This window comes from Zerene cesonia, chromosome 10, assembly GCF_012273895.1.
Source record: "Zerene cesonia ecotype Mississippi chromosome 10, Zerene_cesonia_1.1, whole genome shotgun sequence".
In the NCBI taxonomy this organism is placed as follows: Eukaryota; Metazoa; Arthropoda; class Insecta; order Lepidoptera; family Pieridae; genus Zerene; species Zerene cesonia.
The window spans coordinates 8,079,406-8,092,970 of record NC_052111.1 but is presented as its reverse complement, the minus strand read 5'-3'; the positions used below and the strand labels follow the sequence as shown (position 1 = coordinate 8,092,970).

The 13,565-nt window shown below is 32.7% G+C and overlaps 1 protein-coding gene across 11 annotated transcripts in view; it reads right to left on the bottom strand.

The window, feature by feature from the left end:
- The window catches only part of LOC119829729, a 109,142-nt gene that overhangs the window by 28,390 nt on the left and 67,187 nt on the right, over positions 1-13,565 (bottom strand). For all 11 annotated transcript variants that reach the window (XM_038352368.1, XM_038352374.1, XM_038352373.1 and 8 more), the window contains exon 2: positions 2,732-2,760. The gene's annotated coding sequence lies outside the window, so the exon portion shown is untranslated. The remainder of the gene's footprint in view (positions 1-2,731; positions 2,761-13,565) is intronic.

Below are 13,565 nucleotides of genomic sequence, written 5' to 3'. Positions count from 1 at the left end.
CTATTTAAAAATAATGTCGCCATAATGTTATCTCAATCTATACATGTTTTTTTTTCATAATAATTGATTGAACAAAATTTCACAAAAAGCATCACAAGGTTAGTTGTCCTTGTATGTGAAACACAAAGGTCAATAATACCACATGACATTTTCTGACATTTCGCAACTGATCTTTACTGGTATATGGGTTAACGGAAGGTACAGTCAAATTTTGATAAATGCTTCTAAGATCGAGAACTTCTCATTAATTTCCCGTTACATATAAATAAGATCAGGCATGTATTGTGACATTTACATAAGGTTTTTCCATTACTATCAGCATAGTTACGTTAATATTGATTAGCTAAGCTAACTTCAAACCTTGAAAAACCAAGGCTTCAAAACAAACTAATGACACAAGTTTTTACTAAAGACGAAAGTTCTCGAAACGATAAAACGTGATTATGAGACTGGCGTAGCAAGCGCTACGATAGTCTACGAAACTCCGTGCTTTCGTGTAGTGTCTTTGTAAGTACTGATATTTTTTATCATATCTGTTTTTGGTCAAGGGATACTATCGATTTGGGAATAAAGAATAAACAGTCTTATTCACTCCCGCATATAACACAGTTTTACTGCCCCTGTTACTGCACATATACGTTAAGAATTTTACCTACGCGGTCTCTGAATGTCCCTAAGGAGACATTTGCTCTGTCATCTAATATATTATGCATCCGTTATGTTTACGAGATGATTTAATATTGAAATTTAATTTTCCTTTGTGTCATGTAAATTTATCACCTTTAATCGATTGATATCTCACATATAAATATATTCTATGAAAGGAACACGGATCATTCAACTTAACAACAACCGTAGAAGAAGTTTTTAAGAGAAAAAGGAGTAGTCAGTTGGTCATAGACTATAAAGAGAAGTTGATTTAGATTCAAAAGGACGTGATTTTATTATAGGGCAGTAGTAGCTGTTGTTATTTATATATATAAAACTCCAAGCAAGAACCGAATGCTCCATTAAAAGTTACACGTCGCAATGAAACAAATCTTCCCAAAAAACAAATTAGAAAACCTCTTCATCTAACAATCCCATGTTTAGGGAATTTCCATACAACCCTTTCGCAACGAAAACATTTTTTTCCGCTCCCAGCTGTAATGGGGGTCAGTTGAAATCTGTCATAAAACTTTAAACAAGAGAACCCTTCTAAGGAACAACGCAACACGAAAGCGAAGCACCGCAGTGAATTACAAAATTACCACAAAGAATCTCAATTTGGTTAAACTTTTTAAAACAGTGTAAATTGTAAGCCTGTGGAGTGTTTAGAATTCACCACTTGACTAATAAAGCGCGTTTTTCGCTGAGCATTTCTCGTGAAGAATTTTACAAGAGATTGTTTTGAACGTTCGCGCGTTCGTGAATTAATAAGTTAGGGGAATATTAAAATACATTTGATGGTGCATTAGTGCGTTTTCGCCATGTGTCCTATCACTAGCTGATACATTGCTCATACGTTCGTGAGCAACACAGTAAGTTCATGTTCTGCCGAAACTGTTTTTATCGACAATATTCGAAAATCATATTATCATTGTTTACATATGCGTGTTCGCTATTAGCCTCGATAATCGCCTCGCTATTCGCACGAATGTGTAAATGCACCAATAAAAGCGGATCATAACTTCTCCAACATCGAAAGGGCGGAAAATTACTTGTACATCTATTTATATATTGCCCTGTATTATTTCTAATATTTTTCAAGTGTTGAATCTATAATACAAATCGAAATCTAGTGTTTTTTGTGTGTTGTTCTTGCCAGTGTTTCATAATTCACAATAACTTCTATTCAAATATATAGGTATCTATAATCTCAAATCTACCAATATAATAACAGTATCTTTCTTTACCAACAAATATGGTTTTACTCATTATACTATTTAATTATAGAAAAAGTTCTCGAATAAATAAAACAGTGCTTTTGAAAAAGAATTTTAAATTTAATCTTCCATTTCGCTTAGGTTTCAACCGGTGCCTATTTCCAAGAATTCGAGTAATCCTGTTTTCATCCAGAAAGAATCCACAGTTTTGCACAAGAATTGAAATTAAATGTTAGATAGTAAGCAAAGACGACAAGTTAAGAAAGAAATATATATTATGATAACTATATCTGACATGTCGTGCAATTAAATAAATATATATTTGAAATGCTGTTAGCTAGAACGTGCTAGTCACAGAAAATACTGATTAAAATTATATATAATTATCTTCTACAAAAATGTTCACCGCAATCCCGGTTAGGAAGTACCAATGCTAATCTAAAATTGAATCAAATAACAATTTCGATGATTTCACAATCGGATGAAAACACATTGATTTATATAAAACCCACTTTCTTAGCTTAGCTTTCCATGATACTCACTGGGTAACAAACCCAAAAAAGTCTAATTGTGAACCTCCTTCGTTTTAGGACGTCGGTTGATAAGTGTCACATAGCTCATTGAAGCGAGGTGACTTTAATATCATATCAAGATACCAAACGACATCGGGAGCGTGAAAAATCGTGAAAAATGCTGCAAATTACGCGGGAAAACCTCATCCTCTATACATATTCATTATGCATGTATTCATATATAGACAAATTTAAGTACCTAGTAGTTCTTTTAGGATCAGGATTAGGTACTTTCGTATCAGCTACGTAACCAAAACCCTTATAATTGATTATATTATAATTTTATTTACCAACCTTCGGTTATCATCGTGTCCGATTTATGCCTGAAACAAAAACACAACCAATTACAATTTTGTCCATCAACGCTTTTATCCAAATAGCAAATATTTGTACCAACCATCGATTTTAGCTACGTGTATTTACATGCGTTCATAATATAATTACTATTGTTATTTTTGTTTTAACCTTTTTGGAACCTCAGGACAAATTATCAGTCCATAAGCTGTATGCCTTAATTTCCGAAAACATTGTAATGAATTTGGTAATGATTAAGACAAGGCATTAATTCTGTGATGAAATTATACTATATAAATCATATAATATCAGTTCTTGATGAAATATAACAAAAAGTATTAAATATTATATTCATGTAATAAAACGTTATCCACGGTCGGAGAGGTAGTATAAAACCTAAAAAAAACAATAAATTTCGAAAGATAAAATTGATTACAATTCAATACAATGTTCTACAAAAAGCTCTCCATCACAAAAAACTATTAAAAACGGATGGCATTTTAAATAACGATTTATGGATTCTATTCAATATGAAAAGAGGGATATAACAATACTTCCAGAGGCTTCCATTTCAAACAACAATGGACAGCAAAGACAATAGCCGGTTTATTCTCACACGTACAAACATAGATAATATATAACGCGCCAATCTCTGTGGAAGCGGCAACTACGCTCTAAGTTATGTAAATATCACGTTCATATAAGTTTCTGAACTGAAGCTTTCTCGAACGCTAAATGTGTTTTAAATTGGCGGGAATGTCATTTAAATATGGAACTACAGAATAGTAAAATATACAATATGGCTACAGCATTAAAAGGTGATGTTCCTCTCTCCTTGCAATGTTTACGTTTAACGTATAAAGGAAAAGAAAATAAGAACTACAAGTAAACTACGAATGAAATAGACAAATAGTATAATAATATATATTATAGTCTTTAATTTTCCAATTCTATCATTATACACGTCATGCCAAATGTCATAAACGATCCATAAATAAAAAAAAATATTTCGAATATTGATTGAAGCTGCAAATACAAATATTTGAAACATCTCCGTTGCCGTCACAATAAATACATGATTCTATAAATAATTCCTACTTCCCCTCTTCACAATACGCAAATTCGATTATAAGTACATATAAGCTTCTATAATAAGCTATTCGTGTTTTGTTTGGTTCACTGATCGAATTTGAAAGACTGTAAATCCTTAAAATAATACAAATGTGAAAAAAAAAATTGTGTAACGTTTTTTTTTAATTTGTCCTTGTAGTTTTCCTTAATACTTGATGGTTACGCTTGGTACTTTAATGCTACACTTTTTGCACTTAAAAATACGTTGTTTTGTATCTTATTTAGTGTAGGTAGAAGGTCAATATTTCAGATCAAGCATAGTAATTTAACTTGATAGATCAATTTCAGTGCAGCGCTCAGCTTTTCCTTTGGACGTTATTTATTCGAAGTACCGAGTTAATTTGCCTTCCATCCTTTCGTGAAAAGCTGTGTTTTTTAACACTTCTGTTCATATATTATTATTTATTTATTTAACTCTTTATTGTACATGACAAACAAAAAATCCACATGGAAACAATTACACAACGACAATATAGTACAATCGGCGGCCTTATCACTGTGCAGTGATCTCTACCAGGCAACCTAGGAAGAAAGGTAAAAAAAGCGAAATATGAATAAAATTTTCATTATTTCATTTTATTACGATGGAAAAGCGTTATTTATCCCAGTCCCCTTCTATTCCTAACGGACGGTAACAGTTTTTGTATTTTAATATAGATCCTACGTAAGAGATAGGTGTTATATCTAGACCAATGACTCTTAAATTAAATGAATACCTAGCACGTGCGCTGGATAATCTAATCTGGAACAAACTAGGGTAAGCCCTAACTGCTTGTCACTCAAGTGTAGTGAAACTTGTCACTACAATGTATGTATATAGCAAGGTTCCACAGCATAATGTCGTGCTTTATATCGTTAAGCCATATTATGAGGGACCAGGATACATATTTATAATTAATACTAATGTTATAAATGCGAGAGTAACTCTGTCTCTTATTGACACCGAAAACACTAAACCGATTTGTTATACACATAGTTTGAGACCCCAAAAAGTCAATGGATGATTTTTATCGTAGAAATCCTAAGGATATGGACGGAAATTATGAATAGGTAAAGCCCCGGGAGTGTTTATATTTTTCTTAAATTATGGGGGCGAAGCCGTGGGCAGAAGCTGCTTTCATACATCTACGACCAAACATAATAGATGATGCGAAATTCAAAATTCGAATTCGAATCTTTCGTTTTACGATTTTTTTAAAGCATTGGTTCTTTTAAGGAAAGCAATATTGACCTTACAATTGTATTGCAGAAATATTTACTCATCATCATGAAATTCTAAATTACGGTACATTTTCCAACACATCACATCAACGTTGGAAAATTTACATTAAAGCAAGGAAATAGGAAGAGGAAAGGAGAAAGTGAAGAAGGATAGTTTGTATACCATCAAAGGCCTGCTCATTTAACCCGCAACACTACAGCAACTCATAAGCCTTGTAACATGAGTCGTTTAGGCACTGATCTCGACTCATTGCTTTTATAGGCGTCTACGTCGCGAGTTCTTTCAACCTTCAGCGGAATTAGCACTCTAAATAAACTTAACGTCTAGCGCAGGGACGGTATTACATCGCTTTTACAGAACCAAAGCGTCTGGTTGTGACAGTTTTTCTTAAAGAAAATCAGTTTTCGTAAGAGTACTCGAGACGTTTGTGTAACGTATGCTAAAAATGTTTTCATAGCGCAAATAATTGGGTGATATAATAGTGTGTTTATGTTGGGAAGGACGAAATTGAATGGCGAAGAGCGCAAATAAGACTGATATTGATATGATTTGTAATACAATATTTATTTTGTTAAATATTATACTAAGGTCTGAAACACCAGCACCGATTTGCGACGTCTTTCTTTGGTTTATTGATGATGAATTTATAATGAATTAATGACTTTTTAACGGATGTTAAACGAGATTTATTAATTAGGCTATTTAACCAGACGTTTCGAACACTTCACAGAGAAGGTGGACACAGGAAGACTGTGTGACGCGCGCCGGAACCCGTTTAAAATCCGTTAAATCTTTCATTTCTAAATGTATAATACTCGTGTAAAATTTAAAACAAGAAAATATTGTTAATCGGATTTTTATTGAATAGGGTGGAAGGTTCTCATTTCGAAAAGACATTTAAGCGTAAAGCCACTATATTAAAAAATGAGGTACTTAAAATAATATAAAAAAAATACAAAACTTCTGTAACTTGAAAGTTTCGTCTGTTGTTGCTTTTTACTTGACTTCATATATAATTCATTATATTTATGTGATCGAAAATTTCCAAATCATGAAATGGAAACGATTCGGATCACAAATACCTTTGAGTGTACGTTTTATTCGTATCGCTCCATTTGCTTTAATTCCCCAAGAGAACTTGCTTAAATACCTGCGTCATAAAGCTGGTTTAATATTTTTGATTAGTAACGATTAACTTTGTGTACAAGTGTATGTAAGTGTATGTGTGTGTGTAAGTGTATATAATTTTATTGATTAATATAATATCATTGTAATTTTTACAATGAAAATATTTATATGTCTTATGAGTATACTATTTAAATATTTTACTTTTATATTGTGTGTGGCTGTGATCAATCTACGCGGCCATATTTAATTATGATTTTGATTTGAATAGATCAGTAGATATTTGTAAATGGTAAGACTAAATTTGATTCAAGTGCTTCTAGATGTTTAATTGAATAAATAAAAGTTTGTTTAGGATAATGATTATGAGTCAGCTTACCTCATGGCTACATACAAGTTCATAAAAGTCATTTGTCTTTAACCCCTGACGCTTCTCCTTCTTCTTTTTTATTAAATGGCAACTCCCGATTCCAGAACCCCCGACGCAAAAAAGGAGTATTAAAAGTTTAACGTGTCTGTCTGTCTGTGCCATCATAACTCCCGAACGAATACAGTGATTTCAATGTAGTTTTCTTTCCCCTTCTAGAATCTATCAGATTCCATATTAAAAATGGTAAGGTAAAAAAGACTTTAAAAGTCGTTTAATTTAAAAAAGGCTAATAACTTTAAAAAAATGTATGGATGTAATATTCTTCACATAACATTTAGCTATTTAGCTATTCAATTTATATACAACTAGCAAACCCGGCGAACTCCGTTTCGCCACCAGATGGCTGTATGTGAAAAATGATTTTCCCGCTTTTCTGTTGAAATTTTTCCTGAATTTTCTTTGCTATAAACCTCACGGAGCCCAAGATCTTTCCAACGAATGCAAAACCGTGGAAATCGGTTCGTGCGTTCTGGAGTTATAGCGTCAGGAAGGAAAACCCGACTTATTTTTATATAGTAGATAAACAACACCAACGCCATCTTCAATATCGATCGGTACCAATTTGTGTTTTATTAAACATGTAAGCAGAACACATCAAAGGACGACATTTTCATAAACATCACAAAGGTACAAATAAACTTGTCAAATAGAAAAGGAAAGAATAATTGAACGCACAATTTTGCGAGAGCTATAGACATCTAATATATAAAATTCTCGTGTCACAGTTTTCGTTGTCCTACTCCTCCGAAACGGCTTGACCGATTTTGGTGAAATTTTTTGTGCTTATCCGGTATCTATGAGCATCGGCCAACATCTATTTTTCATACCCCTTAATGATAAGAGTAAGGCAGAACAGCGTTTGTCGGGTGCAGCTAATAATATATATTGCCACTATTTTATATTGCCTGTTATTTAAACAAATGTTTACTGTGAAACAAAAGGACATATATAAAAACACGCTTAAATTATATAATGCACTAATATGTCTTACAAGATCTGATACAGAATGTGATGAAATTATTCATTCCTGGAGCTCATAATCAGAATAACATTAATTCATGACAATATTGCATTGTCACTAATCCTACTATCCTATCCTACTAATATAAATGCTAAAGTATGTAAGGATGTGTGTATGTTTGTTAATCTTTCACACAAAAACTACTGGACCGATTGCAATAAAATTTGTTACGTTGATAGCTGGATAAGTGGAATAACATATAGGTATATTTTTATTCCGATATGCCTTCGGTATACGGACTTACGCGGGTGAAACCGCGGGGCGCAGCTAGTCCTTGATAAGTGTACAAAGTTTAAATTAAATCTGTTAGTTTAAAGGAGACCATAATCGAGTCTAAAGACCTCGGTTTCATACAAGCATACAAACATACAGGTGAAGCTAATAAAAGCGATCATTGAACTCTGACTGACCATACCTCACTAAGCTTTTAAGCAAGCAGAGAGCGAATGTTTTGATAACGCTTTAAATTTATCAGTCGAAACCTTTATCATAAAAATACAATGCACAAAACATATCCAGTTAAACCCATTACACATTACCAACAACCGAAGTCCTCCCACATGAATAAACAACGCATTTAAGCCCTTATGTACACACCCTAATAAGGTCAAAGCACTTACTTTAAAACCTGAAAATAAAGCAATAAAAACAATTCCCTATGCATTTGTACAGGGCTTACGTATTAACTTTTAAATGGTTGTGTAAAGCGTATCCTTTTTATGTTTATTACAGCTGTGACTTTCATATTATCTGAATTGTGATCATTGAAGCTCGATTCTAAATGGTGATCGTTTATATTTTGGATGTATTAATCAAGTAATGTTTCTTTATAACTATTATATGTTATTACATATTCCGAACTCATCATATATGTAAAACAAAGGTTAAAATATCAATTTAATTGTCAGAAACTTCCAAAAACCATTTAGTCGCAAGCTGACCGAGGCCTGAGCTTATACAACATTACATTACAAACTTCATCCATAAAATATATAAAAATATCATGTAAAACGATATAATAACTATTAAAACCTAACATATATAACGCAATATTTTTCAGTACTCCGTCGAACCGACAATCTAAATTCTAACCAATCTACGCCAATCTAGTCATTGATCAAAATACAACCACCAAAACAACACGGACACTCCCCATATAACCACTTATAATGAAGCCTTTTAAAAAATTTATAATTCATACTCTGATAACATTATATAACCCAAGCCACTGAGTGGCAATATTTTGATAAAGGCTATATTATGTTAATTGACCCCCTCAGCGCGTTTACTGAGCAAACATTTTAGTCGGAGCTGGGCTCATGAAGTCATAATTAAAACTAGCGATGATACAGCCATTACTGAAGCACATCTCGCCTGTATACTCTAAGTGCATATTGTGGATTCAGTGATAGAATTCGGAGAAAATTAGGTGCAATTTAAGTATGATGTAATAAATGTTCGACGACATGTGACGTCTGCCAACCTGCACTTGGTCTGCGTGGATTATGGCTTGAACGCAATAGGTGGCCTATATCTCTGCAGTGTGAACATATATGGTCTATTTAGAAAGAAAGAAAATACATTTATGACTTTGATTATAACACGTGTTACCACATAAAGACCATATTCAATCCCATTGTACATTATATACTACTTTCTGCTATAGTGTGTAACAGTCAAACAAAATTTTCGTTAACAAAAGACAATTATTAATTAATTTAAAAAGGGCCTACTACAAACATGAAAGCACTTTTAATTTAATTTTTCAGCGTTTATTTAATGATAATTAAAAGTTAAAATACCAGCAAATGATTATTTGAACGTCATGTACTAAGTTAATACAGTCTCTTACTATGAACAGACAAATCTAAATAATTATTCTAATTACGCATATTTACTGTTTCAAATCATGTTAATTTAAAAATCGTTTGAGCGTTTAATCATTACGCATAAGCTCGAGAACAAACACTATTTAATTAAAGTAAACATCTCAAATTCGTGGAGCAAAATTCGTTTGAAATGTCAATCTCACCAAAACATCTTTAATTAGCAACTCTAACGATAAACTGTCGTCAATCGAGAACTACTCCAATCAATGCTAGATACAAGATTGCTACACAGTATTTACTAGTAAGCAATCGAGATATTAAATTCATTCGAGCATCAGTCTCAGTCACATTTGTTCTGGAAACTTTTGAAATCTATCGCATTGTGAATTCAAAAGCTGTCTCTTACATATGTAATTTCCTTTTTGCTTTGAACAAACATAAATATTCGATTCCCGAATTCGTTGTTTCGTAACTGAGCAAGGAATCAGAATTAAGTTTGTCTCCGCTTTATGCTGACTCAAAGTGGAACAAAACTAGACCGTGAAATGTTATTTGGAATTTTCATAACATTTCATTACTGTATATCTCGTCTCATTTATTCAGTTGCTTGTTAATTCTTCTTATCTTTGGTCAACAATATCAATGTGAGGTAAAAAGCCTATTCTAAGAAAATCTATTTCAAATTCCAACTAAATTAATTTGCAAGAATGCAGTTACAAATTATATAATTTATTACAATATTCTGCGGTTAAAATCCATATTAAGAAAGAGAATTAATTGGCAGCAATACGATGGTTACGACTGATACAAGGTGAACATTTAAGCAATTCATGCAAAAATAACAATTGCGCGGGAAGTTCTTTGTTATTTAGCTCACATTTATATTTTTCACATACGCAACCGTAATGTTCACTTTCTGTTGTATATTTAATGACTATTTATGTCTCATTGTCAAATACAATGTTGTTATAATAATGCTTTGAAATAGCTATGATTTTAGGCATATAAAGACAAGTAAAAACTTCTTATGAGTTTTGCTTTTCGTTATTGATAATAATGTGCATACATAATACATGTTAGATAAACAAATTGTCTAAATGAACGCACATAAAACTAATATTGCACCGTAATTGAATTTTCAGGGAACTAACGTCACAGCATAAATACCTGAAGCTAAATGCAGCGGGCAAAAGTAATTGCCGCTCCACTTCCCTTACATAAATCTCGTTAAAAACTTCCTTGACACTATTTTTCATATTCGTTTAGTGTGTGCTAAAGATTAATATATCTCGCCAGTGGGTCGAGCGCCCTTGTGTCAAGGACGCTGGCGTTTAGTCGACTATTCCGATTTATTAGTCCACTGCCTCAGTTGCCTGCAATGCTAACCTATGTGGAACCCATGTTATCTTCTGACGTTTATTAACTGTTTCGTTCTTATAATATGCGTTTATTCTTCGCGCTGGTTACATAGTTGCAATTGTTTAAATTTCGTATGTTTAGCCATACTGAGAAGTTTTACGTTTAGTGTGTACTAGCTGCGCCCCGCGGTTTCACCCGCGTAAGTCCGTATCCCGTAGGAATATCAGGATAAAAAGTTGCCTATATGTTTTTCCAGTTGTCCATCTGTCTACGTACCAAATTTCAATGCAATCGGTTCAGTACTTTTTGCGTGAAAAAGCAACAAACACACACACATTTATAGATACAAAAGACGGTTCGATCGATGTATGAATAGTATAAAGTATTAGTTTTTTATGATATTTGGAAAATGGTGATGGTTCGCCTGATGTTCGACCAGCACAGCCCATAAACATTTGCAGAGTTCATATGCCTGTGCAAATGGCCTATATAAAATTGACAACTTATACGCATAAAAAAAAGGATAGGATTGATTGAAGGAATAAAGGGACTGAGAAGGGAACAGAAAAGGATACGAGCCAACATAAGGAAAGTAAAGTGCAATTATAATCTCTTGCTATGAAGATGTTACAAGGCTTCAAGTTTTTTAAGCGGAAGGATTCAAGCTTAAGTGCAAAATATTGTAACCCCTAAAATCAGTCACCTCTTACATACTGGTAGTGCTTATCCTGATTTTTATTATCCATACAGACATGGCTGGCAAGGCAATTTAAAACTTTTTAATGGCAAGAGTTACTATTTAATACTGCATACTATATAGCAATATAATGGTCAAGCAAAGCCATTTACAAACCTATGCGTCACCTAAGACTGTTTTTTTATTCTTGTGTCTCTATTGACACTGAAATACAAATATTTTTCAAATTATATAATGTATACTCGACTTTAAAGTCCCAGCATTTTAAGAATTTAATCATTTTCTAGCATTTATTACAGCGATTGCTTATAAAGTATCCATAGCAATGCGTTAACTTATACAAGTTGGCGAGATATCAACAGTAGGTGAACAATGAACAGTTTTGATATCTGTAGCTGCTGACGTTACAGTTAGTGTATTATTTATTCAGTTACATGATAGACTAACGGCTCGCGACTGCAGTCAAACGAAATTATTCATCGAGTTAAACAAAATACCACATACATCACTCACCACTTTCATAAAGATTAAATTCCAACTTTGAAATAATCTCATTAATATTCACAAAAAAAAATTGAACACTAAAGCACATGAACGTGAATGCACAAAAATATAGTCACTAACAACGAATTTCGCTTGAACCCAAACCTCATATTAAATAAAGACTATATTATACGAAACTTTAAAAGCAAGTTCAATATCTCTATTTGCTCTCCTAAACCACGAAACAAGACCCAACCTAAAATAAACCTTAAACTTCGCGGAATTACATGGAAATGTTATTTTCTTACAATATCAACGATCCTGAGATACATATTATGTGAGTACATATCGCCCCCACGTATGCCCCGGGGAGCGCGTTGAAGACAAGCTTATAAAATATTATCGACTAACTTCGAGGCTTTTTCATCAGCACCGAACCTCTCATTTATTAATACTAGTTTATCTTTGGTTATATACTGTGGTTGGTCTTTACCCAAAGTATGCGAGTATTGGTTTTCACATTTTTTTTACCGTCAACTGTATATCTCTCTTTATACAATGCCTTTCTTATTTCCTTCATCATCATTTTGTTCATATTTTTATGTGATAAGACGAACGGGACGAAAGCATATTGTTACTCGGTTTTATTAATTGCAGATTAAGGGTTAAATATTATTTTATTCATCATAAAAGAAAGATTCATATTTGATATGCCGTACGATACGCAAGCACTGCTCTCTAGATAAAATTTCTCATACAATCAAAAAGAGTTTAGTCATTTGTTTTATATTTTTATAAAACGCCCAGCCATCAGCTCAAAAACAATCATACATATGAAGACATTTCTCATCACAATTGATGTTTCTTATAACAAACAAACTAGAACAGAAACTAGAATTTATACGCATTTATTACCTTCGAGACATCACTTACAAAGGTACAAATAAAAGCACGCGCGCAAATAATTCTTCTCTTATTTAAATAAGAATTCCTTTTCTCAAAATAAAAAGGGTCACATCCAGCTATTTGCGACACGACATTTATTACGCTAATAAAATACGCAATTTCTTCCGCTTAATTATAAGAATGACTTTAGATGTACACTTAATTTTTATTTACGACTAAAACGAGTTACGACTTCACGGCTTATAAAGATGTATAACCTCTTTGCTATAAATCGTTTTGATTGGTCAAAAACTGTCATTTATTTTAAATTTTAAATTTTATTTTTAAGAACCGTTTACTGCTATACTCCCGAATATATAAGAATGAACCACTAAGTTTAGATGTCCGTGAAAGAGTCTTTTTTAAAAAACTAGTTGCCTATAGCACTCATCACTACATGTCCAACGTTGAAAGAATGAATTTGAAATCGATTCTGAGATAAGACATAGTGTTTGAGATTAGCGCGTTCAAAAAAATTCTTCAGCAATATATTAATAGTATAGAAACATAGATAACAGGGTAGGGGACAGATATTTCACAGTCTTCTCACTCTTAGAAATTATATGACGCTTTCAAATGGACTTACTTTCAT